The sequence below is a fragment of the Pleurodeles waltl genome, chromosome 1_2 (genome assembly GCF_031143425.1).
Source record: "Pleurodeles waltl isolate 20211129_DDA chromosome 1_2, aPleWal1.hap1.20221129, whole genome shotgun sequence".
Taxonomy (NCBI): Eukaryota; Metazoa; Chordata; class Amphibia; order Caudata; family Salamandridae; genus Pleurodeles; species Pleurodeles waltl.
In genome coordinates this window covers 736,435,821-736,449,346 of record NC_090437.1, presented here as the reverse complement: position 1 = coordinate 736,449,346, position 13,526 = coordinate 736,435,821, and positions in this window count along the sequence as shown.

The window sequence follows — 13,526 nt, the reverse complement described above, 5'->3', positions numbered from 1 at the left end:
AACATTGGGCCCAGAATTCACCTGGTACCAGGGGAAGAAAAGAATGAAGGGAAATACAGGCACTAGTTAAAATAAAAAGTGCTCAATCAAAATTGGTCTCCTTTTTTAATAGAGAAGAACTTGTATTTGTAGTTGACTTTTTTCTCAACCAGGAAAAAATACATTCTTTTGGAGAAACCCTTTTACCATGTGCCACCCCATTTTTGCAGGAGCCACAGGCCTACTGTGCTCCAAAAAAGGAGTAAAGCTCCAACCATTCCTACAGAGGGAATGAGTCAGAAAAATATTTGTAAATATTTCCAAAAGCGTAAGTTCAAAACATTCCCTGTAATCCAAATCCTCAAACACCCATTCCCTGCATCTGTCATAGTATTTATTTAAGAGCAATTTCATGCTACCTTAAATAATATTAGACATAAGTAGATGGATTTAATACTGCATGGTTACTGTTTGTGAATGCCTTGTACATGTAAATGAAACTATTTACGAATGCGCGATCACCTGTTTGACTCATGCTTCAGCAGGAAAATCACTACCTTACACATTGTAGACAATGCCTCCTGACAAACAGATGAAGATGACCTGTGTCTCCTGATATTGCTTGACCACTCAACTGCCTTTGACACAGTTATGATACACAGCCCTGCTTTAAAGTATTTTCTGCTGCTGATATACAATGCCTTCAACACTGCTCGGGCATCAGCCAAACCTGGATCCACAGCGCCTAAGAAAACTAAACCTAACGAAGACAGAATTTCTGTTGTTCGGAAATAACAACAAACAAAAAATATTACAATATGAAAAATGGAAAAGAGTAGTCAGTACTATTTCTACAGACTGTTTTGATAATCATCAGTATTGTGCTTTGAAGCTCACAGGAAATAAGAATCTGTAAATTTTGGTGAATTCTCAATTCAATTGTTTATTTTCACAATTTTCCATTCATAGTTCAAAACAAAACATTGTTTGGAATATCATGAGAAAAGCAGCCAACCTGTTGAGTCCCTTTTGGCACACAGGCCTTGGGCGTTCGTATGCCTACAACCATGTTGTCTCAAGGGAAACTGTCCCTTGAGACAACGTAGTTATAGACTTGAGAATGAATTGTGGAAACTTGATTGAGTGTGCTTTACTATGTACCTTAAACATTCTGTGTATTGCTTCAAATAGAATCACACCAATAATGAACAAGCATTTGCAAAGCAATAGGTTTCACATTTGTGAGAGCTAGAGCTATTGGCTTTGTAAATGACAATGGGGGTCATCATGACCCTGGCGGTCTTTTGAGGCAACAGGGTGGCAGTACATACCGCCACATTATGAGTGTGGCGGGTTGGCTGCAGCCAATCCGCCACTTCTGCACTCATATCGCCATGGCGGTATGAGCTGCTGGGTCGGAGATATCAATCTCCGACCCTGCGGCCCACAGAGTACCACTGGCGGCATTATGAGCCTGCCTACCACCATGACTTTCGTGATGTTAGCAACGCTACTAAAACCATGGCGATAGGCCCTACCGGTGACAGGGAATTCCTTCCCTGTCACTAGTAGCCAGCTCCTCCACACCCTCAACAAACACCTGACACCCCCAACCACCCTCTATCCAAACACCCATCCCGATTCAATACAAACACCTCCGCCCCCACAAAACGCACACACAGGCAGACACACACCCCCCACACACTTGCCACCACCCCCAACAACCACACACGCATTCACTCTTTCAGTGGCATACACGCATTCGTCCAGACATACTCACACAAATTCTTACACACAGGCACACTGACATATAGACATGCACTCACTTCACCATTCATACACGCATTCACCCACACGTATACAACACAACAGACACAGGTACATTCACACATGCACTCAGACACTCAGACACACACACACAACATATCCCCCTCCCCTGTCGGCCCCCCGAATTACCTTGGGCGAGGAGATCTGCCGGTAAGAAATGGGATGGGGCGCAGCTACCACCAGCAGAACACCGCCAGGCTGTATTTCAGCTCAAAATACGGCTGGCAGCGTTCTACTGGCTGGGCGGTGCTGGTGGTAGCAGCACCAAATCACCACCATCCACCAGTATGAACACTGCCGGATTTCCACCCTTATTGTGGCGAAAGTCAGGCAGTGCTCATAATCTGGCAGACGGATGGTCGCTGCTGCGGTGGTATGGTGGAGGCCGCCACCGCGGAGGTAGACGGTTCTTACCACCAGTGTTAAAATGACCACCAATGCCTTTTATTGAAGTGTTTTGAAGTGGAGTAGATGTATCTAAATGCCCTAAATTTAATTTCACACAAATAATGAAAACAAATGATGTAAAAATTGCTTAAGGCAGTAATGACATTTCTCAGGTAATACAATTGTGAAATAAACACTTCCATGTTTTTTTTCAACATGTGAATTTTTGAAAAAGGCTCTAAATTGCTATTCAAAAGCACTGATCTCGCCATCCCCAGTTATTTTTTATGCTGCTCAAGTGAATGTAGATACTCCCACTTGGAGGGAGAGACATGACATTATACTTGGAGAATCTAAGGGGGTCACAGACCTTTGAAAGCTCCTAAGGCAGTGAGAGGAAGTGCTTTGATAAACTGTGTAACAAAATCAAACCAGTGGCTAACCCTGTTCTTAAAACTGTGGAACGGACCTGCACAATGCCATTCACATTGCAGCACAGGGGCTGAAAGGACGGTCTTACAAAAGAAAATTACGTTCCTCTGTACAGACGTGCCTCAAAAGTGTAATTTGAAAAAAAAAAGATGTGCAAGCAGCTGTATGAATAACACATTATGTATCAGTATTGCCTGCACAGAGATATGTGTGAATATCCATATGCCCACTGGCACACTGTAGACATAGGTGTGTCTAAATGCCTACAATCCTTTGCGGCAAGTTTCGGTTGGTATGGTGGAGGCCGTCACCGCGGAGGTAGATGGCTCTTACCACTAATTTTACAATGACCACCAATGTCTATTATTGAAGTGTTTTGGAGTGGAGTGGATGTATATAAATGTCCTGAATTTAGTTTCACACAAATAATTTAAAAAAATGATGTAAAAATTGCTTAACGCAGTAATTACATTTCTTAGGTAATACAATTGTGAAAGAAACACTTCAATGTTTTTTTCCAACAATGTGAATTTTTGGAAAATGCTCTAAATAGCTATTCAAAAGCACTGATCTCGCCATCCCCAGTTATTTTTTATGCTGCTCAAGAGAATGCAGATACTCCCACTTGGAAGGAGAGACATGACATTATACTTGGAGAATCTAAGGGGGTCACGGACCTTTGAAAGCCCCTAAGGCAGTGAGAAGAAGCGCTTTGATAAACTGTGTAACAAAATCAAACCAGTGGCTAACCCCCTTCTTAAAACTGCGGAATGGGCCTTCACAATGCCATTCACATTGCAGCATAGGGGCTGAAAGAATGGTCTTACAAAAGAAAATTACGTTCCTCTGTGCAGATGTGCCTCAAAAGCGTAATTTGAAAAAAGAAAAGAGCAGCTGCATGTATAACAACATTATGTATCAGTATTGCCTGCACAGAGATATGCGTGGATATCCATATGCCCACTGGCACAATGTAGACATAGGTGTGTCTAAATGCCTACAATCCTTTGCGCAAGCATCAGTTTCATTCTTACAGAAAGAAGTACATTCTTTTGGAGTAAAAATCACAATGTTAAGGTTTTCAGCCTTTCATTTTTATTCTATTTGAGAAGGTGTATTTCCCCAATTTATTTCTATTAGGACCACTGTGCTGAGTGGGAGGTGCTCGTTGGAAACTGCTATTCAAAAACCACATTGTTTTAAATGAAGTACGGTGGCTGTGAGCTGGGTGCAGTGCAGAGTGTGAAGTGCTTGTTAAGAATCTCAACCCAAAAAGATAAAACAACAATGTAAAATAGAAAAATCACTAGCACTTGTGAACATGCACCCACATCGTAACACGAGCAGGCAAGAAAAAAAACATTGTCCCCGTATACAACAGATGAACACAAAAAGTGCAGAAATATAGTACTTGGCCGGTGCTCCTCAGCTAAGATGGGAAGTGAAGTACCGGCTGTGTGAACAAGTTAGGAGTCAGGAAAGAAGAGCAGCACTGGAGTCAACCTATGGCAAGCAGCAGGAGGGATCGAAGTATCTCTATTGAAAACAGCAGGTCTTGCAGACAGTGCATGCCCGCTGCCTAGGCTCAACCTAAAAAGCAAAAACGAACATTGTGTGCTTTAAAACCTTGCATACTGTCCATTTTGCTCTATACATTTTTTTTTAAAGAATGTAGGTATAGTGTACAGCTTTAATGTTTAGTCAAAGCTGAGGACCATGCCCCCTCAAAACGTACCTCTGGCTATGGGCCTGGGTTTGTGTTGAGAAAACTGCAGGCTCCATTTTAGGTCATGGCCTTATTTTCAGGCAATCTTGGGCACACTTATCAGATGCTTTGTCTGCTCTATATTTATCAACATTGAAAGCTTCTTACAACTGAAAGTTTAGATTAGGGTGTGGGTATTATTTATGATGGTCAAAACAGTGCTTTTGCAATTCTGTCAAATAATATACAGGAGAAGGTGGCTCTGAACCTCCAAATGAGTATTACTTGAACATTGTGCTATGCCTGACAATACAAATCTAGCTGTATTAATGAAAGGTGCCAAGCCCAATGATGAAAATTGCTTAACATCTATGGCCCTGATTATGAGTGGGCTGGTAAATTCCGACCCGTGCTCAAACTCCTGTTTACACAAAGGTTGGAAAGTGAAAGGTATTTATCTTACAATACAGATTTTGGCATGTTAACCAGAAAAACTTTCATGTTATTCCCCAAAAACACGTGATAGGTGTTTGTTAGAAATGGGGTCTTTGGTTAGAAGTCAGGTTACCCTATGTCCAAGCAAGGACCCTCACTCTAGTCAGGGTAAGTCACACAGAATCCAAATTATCCTGTGCCCACCCTCTGGTAGCTTGGCACTGAGCAGTCAGGCTTAACTTAGAAGGCAATGTGTAAAGTATTTGTGCAATAATTCATACAATAACACAGAATAGCACCACAAAAATACACCACACAGTGTTTAGAAAAATATATAATATTTATCTGGTTAAATGCAGGTCAAAACGATCAAGATTTGATAAGTACACATTAAAAGATCACTTTAGAGAATGATAAAAGGAGTTTTTAGTCTTTAAAAAGCAACAAGTGTCTTGCAAGCACAAAGTAACTGGTTTGCATTCAAATTCTCTGCAAGGGACCGCAGAGGAGGAGATGCATGGAAAACGGGGAGGTGTGCGTCAGTTTCTCCGGGCGCACTCCAAGGATGCGTTGATAATTTTCCACACAGGGAAGGCTTTCCATCGATTTTGGGCACTCTGACTTGGATCCTCTTTGGGTTGTGGAGTTTTCGGACACCCCGGGGATGATGCAGAGAAATCCTGGGCGTGCAGGATGAAGTCACAGAAGCTACGTCAATCCGGTGGGCGATGCGGGGAAGCCTGTGTCGCATGGCAGGTGCTGCATCGATTTATCTTGCAGGAATTCGGGCTGCGTCGTTCTGGCTCGGCTATGCGTCGATCCAGTGGGCTGTGTGTCGAAGTTCTGGTCGCAACGGTGGCGCTGCGTCGATCTCCTCTCGGGGAGCCGGGCTGAATCGTTCCAGTTTGGCGTGTGGGGATTTTCTCACCATGATGCAGGTGGTGAGTTGTTTCTGGCTGGCTGTACGTCGAATTTTCACCACACAAGGAGTTCTTTGCAGGAGGAAGTCTTTTTGGTCCTGAAACTTCAAGGAAAAGGAGACAAGCTATATCCAAGCCCTTGGAGAGCACTTCTCAGCAGGGTAGAGGGCAGCAAGGCATCAGGGTAACAGCAGGGCAGCAGTCCTTTGCAGAAAAGCAGTCAGGTGAGTCCTTTGGGCAGCCAGGCAGTTCCTCTTGGCAGTTTGCAGGGTCTGGTTCAGAGTTTCTTCACCAGTGGTATCTTGTCCAGAGGTGTCTCAGTTAGTAGGGTCAGAGGCCCTGTTTAAATACCCAAATGTGCCTTTGAAGTGGGGGAGACTTCAAAGAGTGGCTTAGAAGTGCACCAGGTCCCCTTTTAATTCCAACCTGTCTGCCAGAGTCCCAGTAGGGGGTTGGCAGTCCAGTGTGTGAGGGCAGGCCACTGTCCTTTCAAATGTATGTGTCAGGCCCTCCACTCTCCCAGCCCTGGAAGACCCATTCAGTATGCAGATGTGTGCAGGTGTGAATGAGCATCCTCTGTTTGGGGTTGTCTGAGTGGAATGCAGAAGGGAGCTGTGAAGTAACCTAGCCAGATGTGGATTGGAAGACACAGAAAGTGTTAAGTGCGGAGAAATGCTCACTTTCTAAATGTGGCATTTCTAAAATAGTAATACTAAATCCAACTTCACCAGTCAGCAGTATTTTATCTTACCATTCTGGCCATAATAAATATGACCTTGTTACTCCTTTCAGATCAGAATCTACCATTTAAACAGTATATGAGGGTAGCCCTAATACTAGCCTATGAAAGGAGCAGGCCTCACAGAAGTTTAAAACAAATTTAGGATTTCTACACTACCAGGACATGTATACTACCCAGGTATATGTCCTGCCTTTTACCTACATAGCACCCTGCCTTATGAGTTACCTTGGGCCTGCCTTAGGGGTGACTTATGTGTAGCAAAAGGGGAGTTTAAGGCTTGGCAAGTATTTTTAAATGCCAAGTCGAAGTGGCAGTGAAACTGCACACACAGGCCTTGCAATGACAGGCCTGAGGCATGGTTAAGGGGCTACTAATGTGGGTGGCACAATCAGTGCTGCAGGCCCACTAGTAGCATTTAATCTACGGGCCCGGGGCACATGTAGTGCACTTTACTGGGCACTTACAAGTACATTAAATAAGCCAATTGGGTATGAACCAATGTCACCAGGTTTTAAGGAAGAGAGCATATGCACTTTAGCACTGGTTAGCAATGGTAAAGTGCGCAGAGTCCTAAAACCAGCAAAATCAGTGTCCAAAAAGTGGAAGAAGGCAGGCAAACAGTTATGGGTGAACACTTTAAGGCTGTCAGGTCTAACAGTGTTATTTATCGCACACAATAAATAATGTACCCTGTGGCAATGGTATTTATCATGTGCAATAAATAATGCCTGAACTCGTAATCAGGATCTATGTGTTTTTTGTAAAACAAAAGTGAAAAGAGCTGATACTTTGCCAGTAAGTGATGCATGTGCTTTGAAGTAATGAAAGAAAGGGTCCCCGTATAGTCTAGCCAATAAAATGACACATAAACGCTGAAGAGTACTATCTGTGTCTCCATTTGAGTTTACAGCCATGTGACATAGGTGGTCAGGAAGGTAGATTTAGTACAAGAGTAATTAATAGGGAAATATGTAACTATGACCTATGCACACATAGCAAGTGACGAAGAAACAAAACAATGCCGTTTGTCTTTAGCAAGTTTATCTGCCCCTTGACAGACCTTGGTAAAGTGACATGTGGTTAGATGCAATACTCAGTCTTGGTTGAGCGAAGACAACAGATTTGTTAGTGGATTGTCTGGGGAACCTTGTCACAAAGGTCCCCCAGTCAATTAAAAAAATTCACATAATAGCACAGATTGGACTTGTGAGCATGGCACGTCTGTCATATACATGTGTGTAAATAAATGAAGGTCAATGGTTTGACATCTAGTTTAAGGAATTACTTAATTAACATTGACTTGTTGCGTATGTCATCTCGAAAGGCTAGGGAATATATATTTGATTCGACCATGCTTTCCAAGGATGGAGTTTGAATAGATCATAAATACTTTAACTGCCTCATTTAGGGTTTAGCAGAGTGAGAGGAATGTGTAGTCCTCCTAACCCACCAAACCTGTACCCCGCCACTCTATGTAGACTCGGTCAAACAGCTGTATTACCTTTGACCTATGCTTTGTATCATTCCAGTGCTGGGCTGCCAGTGAAGATTTAAGGACTGCACTACATTGTGTATCGCTTCCATGGAAAAGAGAGAAACAAGTAAATGGACGCCATCAGCAGAGCCTCCTCTGGTTCTAGAGGCGGTAACCTTTGACTCTGTAGCCCTATTGAGGAAGGGACTACTGTTATTCGCTTTTCCTCACCATGTCCACTAACTTATATTTTGGGAGTTGTTTTTCTCTGAGCAAAACATTTTGGTAAGTGGGTGATTTAAACATGGCACATACTCAGCAAACATTCAGTGCTGGGCTGGGAGCCACCACAGCATAGAAATCCTGTAGTTAGGGGGACATCACTAAATCCACCGGATGGCAGTGGTCATGACCTCTAAGGTGGACAGCGAAACCATCAATTAGAGTCTAAGTAAGACCCTTTATCTCTTAGATTGCTTCCCCTGTTCATAGGTATGGAATGCGCCTGTAGTATACTCTTTCTGTCACCACCGATTGTACCCCACCTGGCAACTCTTTTTAAATGCTTCTGTAGATATACATAAATAGGAGCAGTATAGGAAGACAAATAGGTGTGTCTGAATGAATAGAAAATATCACATTGGGGTGATTTCAATGCAGTCATAATGGAAGACATCCTCAAGATTGTGTCCCATAACAATATTATAGAAGAGCTAATGAGCAGTCCTGTCCCAACAAACTAGCCTCCTCAAAGTTGTTTGACCTGGTTTATGTAAGCATCATTGTTAGAAACTGGCTGACTGGGGTGTGAGCCCTGGTCAAGCAGCAACCACTATCCTAGTCGGGGTTAGGCACAAGCAATCCCCAAATTAACCTACGGTCACCCCCTGGTTGCTTGGCACAAAGCAGTCAGGCTTAACTTAGAGGCAATGTGTAAAGTATTTGTGCAACACTTCAAACAGTAATACACTGAAAAACACCACACAAAAAGTATTCCACACCAGATTAGAATAATAGAGCAGAATTTAATAAATAAAACAAAAATAAAACAACAACAATTCAAACAGCAGAAAAGGAATTTACACATTTTTAAAGATTAAACTGCAAAAGTGTACCTAAAAGCATAAAGCACCAACAGTGCCTATCTGGTCCCTCTGCACCAGGTCAAAGTCAAGGGTTCAGGCTGACCACGATGGAGCGCGGGTCCGATACAGTCCTAGATTGTCCTACTGAAGGTTTACTTTCTCACGTTTTGTACCAAGATTCCTGTTTGCGGTGGAGAGGGTTGCAAGGAGCAAGGAGAGCATCACTGGTGGTGGTTGTCATGGTGCGTGGAGCAGTCCTGGAGTCGTGGATCAGGGGGTAGGTACTTTGCATTGGTCGACCTTTGCGGTGAACGATGCTTGCTGTGCATATAGTTGGGCTTGCAGAGGTTCATGCTTATTTTCAGTGTGAGTGGCCTGGTTGCAGTGCGGAAGGACCCGTTTACAGTTGCAAAGATCCCAAAAGCTCGAATTTAACAATGCAAGAACAGGTATGGCACCTGAGAGGCACCTCTTGGGGGTCAGAAACTTGCTGAAGATGGCTCCAGAACCTGTTAGGAAGCCTGTTATGCTCCTGAGGCTCAGGTGAGGAGGCCAGCAAATTAGTCCTTTGAGTCACTCTGAAGTCCTGGGTTCAAGATGGGTTCCAGGTCCAATTCTTAATATCTAAGCAAGAGGCAGCAGGGAGCAGGGCAGCACAGCAAGGCAGCAGCTCCTTCACAGTAGCAGTCCAGCAAGGTGACAGTCCTTGGAAAAACACAGCAGTCCTTCTTCTTGGCAGGGTATCCACAGGTCCAGAAGTGAACTGAAGTGGTGATGTCTGAGGTGTCGCTTTTATACACTGGGATCCTGGTTCTGGAAGGTGGGACAAACTTCGAGACAGTGGCTTTGAAGAGCATTGAATTTTCTGCCTCCCCTGTCCTGGCTCCAGGGTGGCTAAAGTGGCAAAGCAGGGTCAATAGGCCCTTTGTGTGGAGGCAGGACACAGCCTATTCAAGTGTAAGTGGGGCTGTGCTGGACTCCACCCTCCCATCCACCAGTTATGGCTCATCCAGTCACACCTAAGCTCCCTATTGTGTGTGTCTGACTAGGAGGAATATATACAAACCCAACTGCCAAATACACCAAATCATGTGATCAGAGGCAGGCTGCAGGTACCAAATGGCTAAAGCAAAAAAATACCAACTTTCTAAAAGTGGTATTTTCAAAATCACTCTTTAAAATATGACTTCACCATAGGTTAGGATCTTAAATTATGATTCCAGAGACACCAAACTTGAAGGGGTAATCCCACCCATTTGGAAATTACACTTCCAAAATGCAATAAGGTGACTCCAATGTTATCCTATGAGAGAGACAGGCCTTGCAGGAGTGTAAAACAAATGTAAGAGATTTTCACTACCAGGACATGTAAAACATAAAAATACATGTCCTACCTTTTATATACACTGCATCCTGCACACTGGGCTATCCAGGGCCTAACCTAGGGGTGACTTCTATGTGTAAAAAGGAAACGTTTATCCCTGGCAAAAGGTTTATTTTGGCAGGTTGACATGGTAGTTTTAACACGCTCTGCAATGCAGGCCTGAGACATGTTTAAAAGTCTACTTTGGTGGGTGGCCCACTAGTAGTGCTTAATTTACAGGCCCCGGGGAAATTTAGCGTACTTTACTAGGAACTTATATGCAAAATAAATATGCCAACTGGGGGTATGCAAATGTTAGCATATTTTAAGGAGTGAGCACATGCGCTTTAGCACTGGTTAGCAGTGTTAAAATGTTCAGAGTCCTAAGGCCAACAAAAATAGTTTTAGCAAAATGGCAGAGGAGAAGCAAAAAGATTGGGGAAAGACCACCCTAAGGCTGACATGTCGAACAATCATGTGTGTGGCAACAGCATAGAATGTTTTTATGCCATTGTTGTTTTTCATTTACTCTGTTTGCTAGTCTAGTCCTAGTTCTGGGGAATCTCTGCTCTAACAATGAGGTTGAAATCACCAAGTCCATCCTGCCTTCTGCTACAGATTTTGCTGCTGACTATCGATGGCTTCACAAACTAGGGCCTCATTAAGCCCCAATAAAAAGCAAACGCTCACGTTTTTCTCCTCCAAATGATCTGCCAACATTCACCTTGGGAAAATAGTATAGAATGTTGTTATAACTGCTAACCTCTTGATTATGATCTTAGTACAAACTAGTGTTTGCCTAGGGATTGGAAGCAAATCAGGCAATCATAATGAGGTTAAAGTCTGATTGTGTTCCTTAGAATTTGATTAGAACTATTCTACTCAATACCACATCATACTACCCCACACCACATCACATAATACAGCATCATAAAGCTCATTAACTCCCTGCTTCACCTGTAGAGGAAGTTAAAAAAAACACTGATCCCATAGTACAAGACCACTCAGCCCGATTAAAAAAATACACAAGGCCACAAAACACCATGAAAACATTGAATGTTGTGTTGCATAAAAAATCCAAAATATGTAACATTTTAGATCTAATCTAGTGCCTGCTGGGAATGTTTTCTAATTATATCATATCTCAACAAGTTATTTTTAGGGTGGCTGAACTCTTGTGCTTTCCCAACCGCCATTTTCGCATACCTTTTCGGACAACCTGTTAAACTCTATTGTCCTATTGTTTGGGGGATTATAGACTGCCTTTTTGGTATTTTGAGGTCTAAGACAGTATCTTCGGGTGTCTTGAGTTTTTCTGAGGTTTTACATTTTCTAAGGGGATTGCATTTGTAAAACAAAGGGCCACAATTAGGGTTTGTCAGAGAGGGAACACAGCCGTAAATGGAGGCTCTTCTAGTTTGATAATCTTGCAATTCTCCTGCTCAGTTTACAGTTGGAGAAGTGCCAGTTTTCTGCCAAGCCAACAGGGCATAAGCAGGCTCCATCAGGCCGATCCAGTATGGGTCCATCAATCAAAATACATCAAACCATCTGTCTTATTGAGATGTACTTTTGTTCTGTTCGGGACCATCAGGGAATAGCTGGAGGTCCCAAACTGCAAACAAGAGAAATGATCACCTTGCGCTTGGAGAAAATTCTCAGAAAATCACTGCAATCAATGTTTTCAGTTTTTTCAATAGCAAAGTTTCACTATTTCCTGGCAAGAATTGATGTAAAGAGTCTTTAGGCATCTATGACAAACTCAGATGTGACCACAGCAATCCGATAGATCTTAGCCACCAGACGTGTACATTATATAACGTAGAACACCATGATCCTGGAAATGAGGTATATTCGTCTCCTTAACAACTTCTTGACTTTCAGTGGTGAGATATACATACAAATACAAGGGACAGCTATGTCAGTCAAAGATGCCTCAGACAATGTCTAAATCTTCACAGGACAGAAGGAGTGTTACTGGGAAAGCATTGAAGACTTTACAGAACACACCCTGTAGGAAACCGGGCCTCTTTGCAGATTCCCCCCAATTTTTGACCCATTTTAGAAGTACTGCTACTGGTCTTTATATCTGACAGTGCAATGAGGCCTGCTAATCATATCTCAGTGCAAGTGCTCTTGTCTTAAAACAAAGTGTGTTAGATTGTTTCACAATTGATACAGGACTTTAGCACCCCTGTAAGTCCCTAGTAAGTGGATCCATACACAAATTGTGCACAGCCTGCTATCGCAGGCTACGTGTCAGGGTGCAAACCCTGTGTGAAAGCCTGGACATGGTACATTAATTGTGGCCATGCCAAAGTCACTGCATGCATTATATGTAAGCCACCCCTGCACCAGGCCTTGGGAGTCCTAATGCAGGGTGTATTATAATACATGTGAGGGCATATCTGCATCACCAGATGTGCCCATGTAATATCTAGTTCTATTACTAAATATTGCAAGTGACGAGGCAGCCATCTTAGAACATGTACTGGACATTGGTCATCACAAGTGCCATTGGCTGCACGGAAAATAATGGGGTTTGGTATCAAATACCTCATCTTAATAAATCAATAATGATGTCAGGAATTGATTTATTATTACATGCACCCAGAGGGCACCTTGGAGGTGCCCCCTGAAACCTTCTAGTCATCTAGTGTGCTAGCTGACTAGTATTGACCAGCCTGCCACCACAGATGAGTTTCTAACCCTGTGGAGATGAGAGCCCCTGCTCTCTGAGGTCAGAAACAATGCCTGCTCTTGCAAGGAGTGTTATACCCTCTGAAATAGGATGGCTTGTAAATCTACATACCTAGGCCAGAAACCTCAAAGTCCCTGCTGCTTTTGATATGCAACCCCAGTTTCCCCCAGACCTGGGAGAGGTAACTCCCTGCCCTAAGGCCCATTGGGTACAAGAACAGGGGATAATTTAGATAGTCATGGGGTGTGTTGCACTTACAGGCTGGACACACCCCTAGAGGGGGTCAGCCTGATGTGACTAGAATTTCAATATCTTGTGTGTGGTGGAATTAGGAACTCTGGAAAAGGGTGCTGCTCATCCCCACAGGAAGTGGTTATCTAGGGGGTGTAGTGACCCCAAGGGTAAGTAGCCCATTGGCTATTATCCTTCACTCCCCTTAACACCCCTAAAGTCTGACCGCGAGAACAAGTCAGGAC